Consider the following 13,016-nt stretch of genomic DNA (forward strand, 5'->3'; position numbering starts at 1 on the left):
CTAGTGCAATTTCTGAATGTCTGCGTCTAAAATTGAAAGGTGCTACTTCCTTTACCCTGCATGAGCGAACTTTGTGCTTTCAAAGGACACCGAAAACATGTGCTTCTGTCCAGAACGATATGACTTGCAAGAGTTTGGTAGTTACCCCCAGTCATTATCGCACGATGTTACTACCTGCTGGATGGCTTTTCTCATGTGGTAATACTTCCTGGCCATATGTCCCCGCAAATATTTCTGGAGGCCCTTGTGCCATTACGAGACTCAGTTTACTGATGTTCTCGTCACATCCGAATGCCAATTCTCGTGTGATTCGAGATACAGTGATGTTACAGGAGGATTGTGACTCGTCTTTGCATTTATATTCCAAGTCTGAATACCTTAGCCTGGCTATTTCAATTATTGGTGTTCCTGCTTTGGCGGTTTATAATGCCAAATCTATTGGGAAAATGGCCTGCTGGATGGTAAAATCCATTAATCATACTTCTACAGTCCTGTCTGACATGCTGTTAGACGCCCAGGGTGAACGCAGAGCCATCTTGCAAAATCGAGCAGCCATTGATTATCTTTTGCTTAAACATGGACACGATTGTTCTGATTTTGAGGGTCTTTGTTGTTTTAACTTGTCTGATCATACACAATCCATTCGCGCTCACATTGATAAGCTACATGACTTGACAGAAGAAGTTAGAAAACACATTGACCAGGGCTGGTTTGACTGGCTCTTTAATTGGTTACCTGATTTATATCTGTTACGTCAAATATTAGGAGGTATTCTGATTACCATCGCTGTTTTGATTTCTATCTGTTGCTTTATTCAGTGTATTCCTTCACTACTTCAATTCTGCACATTTGGTACTAGACATAGATCAGTTAGCTTTGTTTCATATTATTCTTCCACAGATGTTAGTTCTGTTTAATGAATGTATAATAGACTGAAGTCAAGGGTGAAATGTACTGCTCGATTTTCCCGGCCCTATTGTGTTGACGGGTGATTTTTGTGACTTCAGTCTCTTACCATCCAAGTCTAAGGGTTAGAGTAGTGAATGGAGCCTATTTACTAGGCACTTCGACATGATCCTGTGTTCTTCCCCATAGATCAGGGCTTGCACACATATCCTAGGGGATAGATTCGTTAGTATTAGGGATAACCTGTCCTGTAGTGAGGGTATTTCATGGAGCCGTGCTGAATTCAGGCCTGGTAGGCCTCAAACGGGAGAGACTCCATCTTTCTTTCTGCTCCGGCAGCTTGAGATGCTTCTAGGTTAAGGGTGATGTTTTAGTTATGAGGTGTTATTCGCTTGGAGAGAACCGGTTCAGGCCAGCCCTTATCGAAGGATTGTATTTTTCTTCATGCCGAAGACACTACATCAGGCCGGCCGGCTGGGAACGTGTCCTTGGTACGGGGAGGTACAAGAATTTGGTGGGCGGCAGGTTACGGGCCGGAATTTTCCATGAGGAAATGCACCTCTATATTAGTGAAAGTCTGAGGCAGATACGGTGCACTTACTTCAGCCCGTAGGCGGCATCTAGCCGTTAGCAGTAAAGCTACTACTTATTCCAGGGAAGACAGACGAAAAACTTGAAGGCGGAATAGCCAGAGAGGAGAGAGTAGCCGATGAGGAAGAGGTCCCAGTGACTCGGAGAAGGGAGGAGGGAACAGATCCGTGACTGCGGAGGTGTGACTTCCAGACGAGCCGAGGCACAGACGAGAAGGGAACCTAGATGACCATTGAGTGCAGGCTACACACGACTAAGGTGATGTCGACCCCTTTCTTATTAGAGTGTACAACCTAATCTTTCACTTTTCTTTGCAGGTTATGTGTTACATAGTAATGTTATGTGATTGCGTATGTAATGAGTAATAAAGTACCCAGTTTGTAGTGAATCAACATGTGCTGCGTGTTCTTGTATAAGAGGGTAGCCTATTCTTCTAGTCAGCTGTGACTTGACATGAACAGATGTTAACCCTGATCAGGTAAGTGGTAACTGAATAAGGGAGAGAGGAGCCCCTCGAACCAGAGAACAGGTTGTGCTCAAACTGGCAGTTCTTGTGTGATCTGATAAATAGTCCCTTGTTGTATGTTATGGTAATCATAGGATGAACTTGTGCTGAGGCTGCCGTCTGGGTAGGAAGTCCTGGGTCCGTCTGGGACCGCGAGGCTGAGGCTGCCGTCTGGGTAGGAAGTCCTGGGTCCGTCTGGGACCGTGAGGCTGAGGCTGCCGTCTGGGTAGGAAGTCCTGGGTCCGTCTGGGACCGTGAGGCTGAGGCTGCCGTCTGGGTAGGAAGTCCTGGGTCCGTCTGGGACCGTGAGGCTGAGGCTGCCGTCTGGGTAGGAAGTCCTGGGTCCGTCTGGGACCGTGAGGCTGAGGCTGCCGTCTGGGTAGGAAGTCCTGGGTCCGTCTGGGACCGCGAGGCTGAGGCTGCCGTCTGGGTAGGAAGTCCTGGGTCCGTCTGGGACCGCGAGGCTGAGGCTGCCGTCTGGGTAGGAAGTCCTGGGTCCGTCTGGGACCGCGAGGCTGAGGCTGCCGTCTGGGTAGGAAGTCCTGGGTCCGTCTGGGATCGCGAGGCCGCCACTTGTATTGTAAGAGGTCTAGATATATATATATATATATATATATATATATATATATATATATATATATATATATATATATATATATATATAGTAGGAATTCCCTGTCCTTAGGTGGTATATATCTGTGGTTACTTGTTGTGAATAGGCCCTAGGGAGAGGGTAACGTTCTGGCTGGGTTAGAGAGGCTCTGATGAGCGGGTTCTATCTGATCCGAAAACCCAAGCAGAACAGTAACGCCTCCACTCGAGGGAAAATACTGGTGGGATCCGTCTGATGGTATCTAAAAATACCTCCTGTATTTCCAAGGGATTTCTTTAATGGGGTGGAAAGTAAAGGGGTAAGATTAAAAAGAAGTGGTGATGTTCTTGGATGGGTTAACTATCCTCTCTCCAGGACGGACGAGGTTTACACAGGTTTACACAGGTGACTGCACCAGGAGCTCGAAAACCAACAAGTTGTCAAAAGAGTTTCCCACCTCATCTGATGCCTATGAGGCAAACCAAATTGATGTATAAGGCCAAAAGAAGCAAAGGCTATCTTTTCAAAAAACATTAATTCGGGTTGAAGACACGTAAGTAAATGACTTTAGAGTCAAAAAGAAGATTAACTGTAAGGATCTACAACCAGTAAGGAACCCGCTACATTAGAATACAGGCCTGACGAAGGCCCAGACCCTACAAAGCGATAGAGCGCTAGAGGCCGAAACATGTTGACCACCTATGTAAGATGTCATGGATAGTTGGCCCATCCAAAAACATCACCACTTCTTTTTAATCTTACCCCTGTACTTTACACCCCATTTAAGAAATTCCTTGAAAATACAGAAGGTATTTTAGACACCATCAGACAGATCCTACCAGTACTTTCTCTCGAGTGGAGGCGGTGGTCTCCTAGGTATGAGAGCTGTGAAACCTAATGATAATGCCTCCCAAAAATTTACCACAGTGATGATTATTTACGCCACCAATAGCAGAGATTGGTTGAGGGTTTCGGGTATAACATTGAGAGTAAGTACCCAGATCCTTCCATTTGTTAGTACTCACTCCCTCCCCCCTTTCCAGATACATCTACATGCAGAAAGGTGGATGTTGGGGGCATGTTACAAGAATCTCTATAAATTGACCTGTAGAATGTGTGTGAGTGGATAGTTGGATTGTGTAAGTATTAAATGTGTGTTTTTTAATTTGCCCCTGAATATTAATACAGAAACAGGCAACAAACTACCACCAAGATAGTAACACAGCACAATCTATGGCAGTGGAACACCATAACCAACAATATATGAGTCGGTGTTAAATGTAAACAATTTCCAACACTAAGTAATTTTGAGGTATATTAGCTCTTTGTTTTCCTGCTTTGATTAACATTCAACATATGTGTGATTTTCTCTATCGTTAGCATAATAAGATCACTCTTTAGTCTATGGAAAATATGAATGTGCATTGCGATTATCTCAGAAATATTAATATAGAATGAGAATATAGAATGAGATGCACCCTACACAATGACTATGTCGAAAGTGCAGTTAGAATACAATACAATACAATAATCTATGCCTATGATATCACATTATGACTTGAATTTTGAACATGTTTGCGCAGCAAATTGACAAATGACGTCATCGTTTAATTTATAGGTCAAGTGCCTCTTTGGAGTCAGATCCGCAGGAGCTTGAAGCTCTCAGACTGTGGCTCTGCTTGCCTGTTGCATGGTAAATGGGTGGTAGTGACTGCACACCGTGTCCCCAGGCTGTCGTATTTACCGGGGGCAGCTACTGTCTCCTATTCCGAGTTTTGCAAGTTTAAATGAAGAATGCATGGGGTACTGACGTTTTTCTCACCGAATACTGTAGGTTTTACCTTTTCATCCATTTTCCCTGGCCTGAGTTTGCCTGGTTTTTCATGCAGAAAATTAAATTGGGGACGCTGGATAATAACCTCACTACTTGGAATGTTATATTCTACATGTTTACTTCCACTACCATAGTCTGCTCTGCATGTGGAATGTCCTGCTGTGCATCTCCCACGTGAACTTGGAAGGCATTTTACGAGCAATTAGCCCCGTTACTGCTTATAATTGGAAAACACCAACTGAGATTCCTATTTGAGTCCCTTAAATGTATTTTGCCTGCATAAAATAAAGATAAAAGTAGCTCTCCTAGCGAGCAGTGGCATATTACAGAACAATATTTGCAAAGTTTTTTGCAAATATTATTCTGTAATATCACGGATGAACTTCGTGAGGTCATTCCAGCAATTTCCCTTCTTTACAAATGTATTTTACCAACAGCAATACAATAAGTCAAAAGTCAAAGGGCCAGATTACAAAACATTTTATGTTTTTTACTGGGGCTAATGTATGTCCTGGGTGGTAAGTAGGCAGTGCTTGGGGCAAACACTTTCAGCCAACATATTTTGAAAGCAGATTTGTGGAGGTAGCAATGTGTTGCCAGAATGCGTGTGTATGTTATTTGTGTTGCAATTTGTTGTGGTGGTGACATTTTGTGTTGCTTTTGTGTTCCCCTTTATGGTAATGAATTATTGCATTTTTTATTATTATCATGCTGTACTGCGGTTGTTGTGTTGCACTCCGTTTTGACTGTTTTGTTGCACTGTCATGTCATTGTGCTGTTTTCTCGCCCAATGCCTAAGCTGTTTAACACATTTGCTAAGCCAATAGGTGTGGCTTGCATTTTTATCACTTTTTTTTAAATGCCTGCTGCAGTAAAAAAATACAACAAAAACCTGTTGTTTTCGTCTACAATGCATATTAAACATAATAACAGAGATTTTAATGTGGGATGTTTGATTTTACTTTAGAGATGTGAAATAGTCCATCATGCATTGTAATGCAAGCTATCACTAGGATGTGGAAAGATACATCAAACAGCCAATAGCACAAGGCGGTACACAATATGTAGGCAGACTAAAAGCACGCTCTCTGTATATGTCAAAACACTGGTAGCAGTATGTCTTGCAGAGACCTACAAACTTATACAAGCCATGCATTTGTAGTAATTCTATATGGGTTGTATGATGGAACCCCGCATGCCTTTACAACGCAGTCACTACCCTGATTACGACATTACCACGCGTTACTTCACCACACAAGTCATTACAATGGCTTGCTTTAGGGGTGCTGGACTTTGGAATAGTATAAATTATTATTCCAACTCCAGTGTACACAACAGTAGGGAAGGTGTTGCTCTTGAATATCCAATACCATTTCAACATCTACCACAGAGCCGCGGCCGCCATCGCACCCGAACTACCACGCACCATCAAACCACCTTCAAAACAGGCACCTTCCCAGACGACTGGAAGCGCTCAGAAGTCAGACCTCAGCTCAAGAAGCCTACAGCTGACCCCACCGACCTCAAGAACTATCGGCCCATCTCGCTCCTCCCCTTCGCAGCCAAAGTTGCAGAGAAAATAGTCAACAGGAAACTGACACGATTCATTGAAGAAAACACCGTCCTCGACCCGTCCCAATCTGGATTCCGAAGCAACCACAGCACAGAGACCGCCCTACTCACCGCCACAGATGACATCCGCACCCTCCTGGACCAAGACCACTATGCAGCCCTCATCCTACTTGACCCATCAGTGGCCTTCAACACTGTCTCCCACTGCACACTAGTCGCCAGACTACACGACGCAGGCATACAAGGAACAGCCCTGGACTGGATCCGATCATTCCTCACTGGAAGAAGCCAAAGGATCAGACTCCCACCCTTCCTCTCCGACCCCACGAAAATCACCTGCGGAGTCCAAGAGGGTTCATCTCTGAGCCCCACTTTCTTCAACATCTACATGGCCCCCTCGCAGCCATCGTCCAACAACACGGCCTCAACATCGTATCCTACGCCGACGACACCCAGCTCATCCTGTCCCTCACCAAAGACCCCACCACTGCCAGACTCAACTTTCAGAAAGGAATGCAAGACGTTGCAGTCTGGATGACCAACAGCTGCCTGAAGCTCAATGCTGAGAAGACAGAAGTCCTCGTCCTTGGTACCACCCCTTCTGCATGGGACAGCACCTGGTGGCCGACCGCCCTCGGATGCCCACCTACCCCCTCAGGCCACGCCTAGAACCTCGGCATTGTACTCGACTCATCACTCACCATGAACGACAGGTCAACGCCGTCACCGCCAGCTCCTTCAACACACTCCGCATCCTCCGCAAGACCTTCAAGTGAATCCCCCCTGAGTCAAGGAAGACAGTCACCCACGCACTCATCACCAGCAGACTGGACTATGGAAACACACTCTACGCACACATCAGTCAACACCTACGAAGTCTCCACTGGCTCCCCGTGGAGAAAAGAGTCACTTTCAAAATCCTCACTGACGCCTACAAATGCCTACACAACAACGGACCCAAATACCTCAACGACAGAATCAACTTCCACGTACCCAAAAGAAACCTCTGATCTTCCAACCTCGCACTGGCCGAAACCCCGCACATCCACAGAGCCAGAGCAGGCGGAAGATCCTTTTCTCACATTGCAGCCAAGACCTGGAACGAGCTACCGGCAGACATCAGACATGCCCCCTCCCTAAACATCTTCAGGAAGACCCTCAAGACCTGGCTCTTCGGCTAAACAGATCTGCGGACCCCCTCCCTCAGCACCTTGAGACCCTCACGGGTGAGTAGCGCGCTTACAATTCCCTGATTAATTGATTGATTGATTGATTGAACAATGCACCCCCTAAAGCAAGTTGTTGTAACGACTTGCGTGGTAAAGTAACGCATGGTAACGTCGCAGTCAGGGTAGTGACTGCACTGTAAATGCAGGTCCTTGTTGTGACTGCGGGGTAAACAATGTTTTGTGCTCTATGAGTGATGCATGCACACAGATTCATGCAATCATGATGTGCGTAAGAACAATAGCGTGGTGAAAACATACTCACCTGTAGGTCTTATATATCATAGCAAAGATGGCAATCTGGCCATCACTAATATACATACACGCCATATGTACAAAAAACATAGGTAAATTATCACTGAAAAAGAATGCCAATAATAATTACTAAACATAATGTATGATTTTATGCTAAAGGCAATATTTGCACAGCAGAAATCGTAGCACATAAGTTATAGGTCACAAAAGCATGCCACAATAAAAGGCAATGGTGTGCTTAGGAAACAACAGTGTGCATCAACAGAGCCTTCATCATGCTGTGTTTGAGTCTCCTGTGTGCATTCATCCTGTCTTAAGTCTAATGAACCCAATGACACATAGGGCCTGATTTACAGTTTGGTGGATTGGTTGCCTTGATACAAATTTGATGAACATCCCATTAACCCCATTACAAGTGCCATAAAATGCAGTAGTGGCAGGCATCTATGGGGGGCGAGGGCGGGGCGGGAGCACGGGCAAATACAATTAAAATATTAAACACTTACATTCAACATGAGATCCTCCTCACCTAACCTCTTCTTTCACCCACGGAACAGGAGCTTGAAGCTGCAACTCTCTTGACCAACCCTGGCGCTTCTCACAGCATGAGAGCAGCACCCTGATTGGAGGGAGCGGTCTGTATTGGCACTCCACAGTGCACTGGAGGCCTGCACTTGTTATCAACCCAGCTGTCTAAAGACAGCTAGAGTGAGAGGTTTAAAGTGTGCATGCATGTCTGGCTGGCCGTCGCAAAAAGGCCGGCCAAAGATACAGGCCCATAAGTTCTAGACTTCTTCTAGAGTCACACTCGATTGGTTCTTTTTCGCAGCATGAAAGAGTAAAGAGGAGAAAAGTCGTTAACAAGTAGTCAATTAGCCAATAATTTTCTTTGATGCATAATAACCCACGGACAACTGCGTAAAGTTAGTTAGTTTATGACAAAGCCAAAAACAACTGGACATACAGACACCTCAACATGAAGGTATAGAAATACAAAGGAAATAGCATGAAGCCAAATCTGTGCATCCAATTTAGATGGTGCAGAAAAAACAAGACAATCAATTCATGAAGTTGAATATAGGAAATTAGGAAGCACGAGTCCAGATTCCCTGCATCGAGGGCTGGTGAGTGAAAAGCATTAAATCTATCGCTACTCTAACACTAAGGTGATATCCCTACATAAGCCTTCCCAAGAAACCCCGATAAAAGGTGCCAGTGTTTAGAGTCTTCCTAGGGAGTCTCTCCACCATCAATTGGTCAGTTAGCATGAAGCCACCATCGCAAGAACGAACTCGCTCTAAGATGTTCCCTCTCTGAAGGCAAGAAAGAAGAGGGCAAATTATCTAGTTTCAGCAATCAATTATCAAAAGATAGTGTTCCCACCATGCTTCTTGCATCACGCCATCCACTCTGGGTACAGTCCAGCATGTACTTTTCCACAATGTTGACCATGTACTTCCCTCGCAGCAATTTGCCCTTGGTTCCCAGAGTTTCTCCTGTGTGAATCGTAACGTCCTTCCTTTATCGACCCAAGTTACATGATTATAACTTCTTCCCGCCTTGCCTAGGTAGTAAAATAAAGACATTTTTCTCCTTAAAAGAGTGTTTCTTCACCTGCAATACAAACCATGAGAAAGAAAGGATTCCTCAGCACACATGAAATTCAATTATTAATTCTAAAGCAAGAGTTGTCAGGGACTTGCATTTGAGCCCGACAAATTCAACTAACATAAAAATGCACCATGTAAGCTTTACGAATTCACAGACATTAATGCAATTTCATCTAATGCATTTACCTGCATTGCAATGTTCAAAATTAATAAGCATATCTAATACACAAATAATTGTCTTTTTCACAACACAAGTTCTTCATGTTAATGTTTTCTGCTAGCCACATTCATTTTCTATGCTAATTCTCCTCAACACTTATAAATGACCTAAAATACATCACATATCCATGTTAATACATTTCACATTTCTAACACTTCATGTTAATACAACGGATGATTCTATGCCGGTACGCTCTAGATGTGATTATAATGCACCCCTTTGATTGAAATGAGATTTTCGCTCCACCAGTTCCCCCCTCTGATGACGTTGAGTCATCATAAAACACTCCAAAATATCCCTGCAGACCAGATCAATCTAAACAGATGTCGTAGCTAATCTTGTCTGTCTGAATTCCTCCATTCTCTTCAAATTTTCATAGTGACTGTCCTGCAGTCTTTCCATCCTTCTTTCTCTTTCCCTTAAGGAGTCCTCCACTTGTCTCGCTTTGTGCCACTTATATGCCCTTATCATCCCAACCAAGATAATGATACAGATAATAGCAATCATTATTGGTTTCAAGATGTATCCAAAGATTCCAATTCCTAGATTTGCAAACCAACTTCCAACAGCACCAAATCCTTTTCTAATTTTATCCCAAATGCCTTCAGCCCCCAGATCTTGTATTTCATGATATATGTATATATCAGTGATTTGTTAATAGAGCCCCTCAAATCATTACTACTATCAGTAATATAAGTACAACACTGTTGGACCTTCAACATCCGACAGACTATGTCTTCTTTTGTCAGTAACACATCTAATGCAAGATAGTTCTGCATCACCAATACCCTTATTGAGACCATCTCCCCATCTATGAGTAGTAAAGACTGAGCGGTGTTGACAGATAACTTATCCACTACGGTAGACATCCTTCTAATCTTTATGTCATTCAACACCACTCCCAAAGTAGGTATCATCGCTCCAAATATATCTTCCACAACCTCTCCAGCAGTCAGTTCACGTTTTTCCCTGCTGTTCAACTTCCCTTCAGGCCTCTCCAGGTCATCCACATAATAGATTTTCAGGAACACCACCTACAAATAACAAGTATATACCATTTGCTCGGTAATTGACTATATGCGTTCTTTCCACACACAAAATACACTCCTGGTACCATTTGAACTTACTCTTGCCAAAACGTTTTCCAAGGACCATTAACTAGGAAGATATCATCACACGCTCTCTGTGCCACAAATAGAGCATCATAACGACTCTGAACTTAACGTATCCAATGCTTGCCCTATTGTACCCAATCTAGAGCTATAGGATAGGAACTCCTTTAGCCTTGTGAGCTAACTCTTCTTTGCTCCAATCTGTATCCTTGTCCTTCTTGTCATTCCTAGTACCTAATCCCCTACGTCTATCTCCTACTTGATCTATACATTTATTTTCTATGTCTGTTAGTGTGCAGGTTAGGTTATGTCTATGCGCGTTAGCAGTATCTAGGATCGCTATTGTTGAGAAGTGATTTTCCAATCTCTCTATTTGCTTATAATAATCATATTTGTTCAGATGTTTATAGACTGGTATTTCTGAAAGTACCTCATCATAATTTGAGAAATAGTACTCATAATGGCCTTTTCCATAAAACATACTAATAAGTAAGCAACAACTAATACCACAAGTCAAGGGTAAGTGGTGGTAATGTATTCCCTCCTCAACCGAAGCAGGTAATTGCATGCACACATAGCAGTCTCTCACCTCCTTAGCATCAACATACTCATGCAGCAACTTATCATAAGCATTCAATGTATAGTCACCCTTTGATAGGTCTACATGAAGAAAGTGACTAGTTTGCTCTATTAAGCCTTTCTCATATCCTAATGTACCCTCCTTTGAGGCAGCAGTGGTATGTGCAGATGTCCCGCGTACCCACACCCCATGTTCCTCACTTTTGTGTGCGCTTAATATTGACTCTGTAATGACTACAGCTATTACTATAACTGCTCCTACAATAAGTGCACCTATAATACATTTGTGCCTACGATTCAAATTTCCAGACTTCATTTTTAGAGTAATTCGGATCACAGTTCGTAAGAGGATCAATACACAGAGTCTCTTTTCTCCACCTCTTATCCACAAGTAACAATGTTCTCAATCAACTTGTTTTTGAAGTCTTGGAAAGTTATTTTCAAAAGTCTCTGTTTACAGTATTTACACAGCTTGGAAGACTTCCCTAGCCCTCTTTATTCTTCTTGTAGATGGAAGTCCCTATTTTGTATTCTTCTTCCACTTGGGCTTTGGTTATCTTCTCCAAGCAATTTCTTTACAGTTCATAGTTCAATTTACATCCCTCATCAGATCAGAGCCAATTTCCTCAATTACTCGTTGTAACAGTTCAGCTCTCAATGCTGCAATCTCTCGAGAAGACTGTAGTGCTCTGAAACTTGGGGATTCGATGTCTTCCAAAATCAGAGTCTGAAAGCCACTCAACCTTGGTGGGAAAGATACACTCAACGACAAAAGTGCATTGGCTTCAATTCCAGGAACTCTCAGTAAGATCACAACAATCAGCACTGAAAACTCAGACCTCACTCCCCCTGGCATTGGCAACCAGATAAGTCCACTCAGGAGAGGAATATTTCCAACATGACACTCGAGCTCTCCAGGACCTTATTGCACTTTCTGTGGCTTGCTTAGTTTAACTCAGATCAGACTTCAAAGATTCATCTATTGGTGCAAGTTCTCTTTCAGATGAAAGTCTCAGATTTCTTCTTCTTTGTCTCACAGGCCCTGTTTCACCTGCAGCATCTTTCTTCCTTAACTGCACACGACCACTTGTCACACTAGTCTCTTCCACTGAGTTAGACTCTCTACCACTCGCAACGTTACCATCTCCCTCAGAGTCTATACCAGGCCTGACCTCCCCTCAGATCGATCTTGTCTGTATCCAGCCTCTTCAGGTACCTTTACAGATTGGCTTGTCCCCTCCTGTGACCCACTGGTCATGGCCAGCAACACTTCTGGGAGAGGAGCTGTTTCTTCAGAGGGACATGTGACTCGTCGGGTATGAGCAGCATGGACCCAATTCGGCACTCTGACACACTTCACAGTAGTGTTAGTCACTAGTATCACTTGATATGGCCCAAGCCAGCAACTTTTTCCTCATGTGTTTTCTTATGAGAAGCCAATCTCCTGGGTTTCAGGTCGTGGCAGAGATCTTTTGAAGTCAGTGCAGTTGCTGCTTCAACCTGAGGAGACACAGAACGAACCACTCCAGCCAATCCTTTACAGTAGTTAAGGATCAAATCATTTGTGATGATCACTAACGCCGTAGCAGGCACGGCAGGCAAGCCCATTGCTCTTCCCATAAGTATCCCATGTGGTGACAACCCAATTCTCCTGTCAGGAATGCTGCACAGACTCATTAACACTGGAGGCAATGCATCAGGCCACTTCAGAGATGTTGAAGCACACACTTTAGCCTACCTGAATTTCAAGGTACTGTTGATTTGCTACTCCATCCTGAGGCCTCCGGCCTGTAACTACGATGCAGTCTTTGATCCACACTCAAGGCGGTGCACAGCAGCTTCATTGCTTCATTGTGGAAGTGTGTACCTCTATCCAATTCCAATGTAGTTAGAAATCCGAATCTAGGAATGAGTTCCCTCAACAACAACTTAGCTACTGTGAGGCTATCACACCTTCTAGTCGGGTAGAGTTCAACCCATCGAGAACAGATGTACACAACAGCCAGGCTGTATC

This window comes from Triturus cristatus, chromosome 8 (assembly GCF_964204655.1).
Source record: "Triturus cristatus chromosome 8, aTriCri1.1, whole genome shotgun sequence".
Taxonomy (NCBI): domain Eukaryota; kingdom Metazoa; phylum Chordata; class Amphibia; order Caudata; family Salamandridae; genus Triturus; species Triturus cristatus.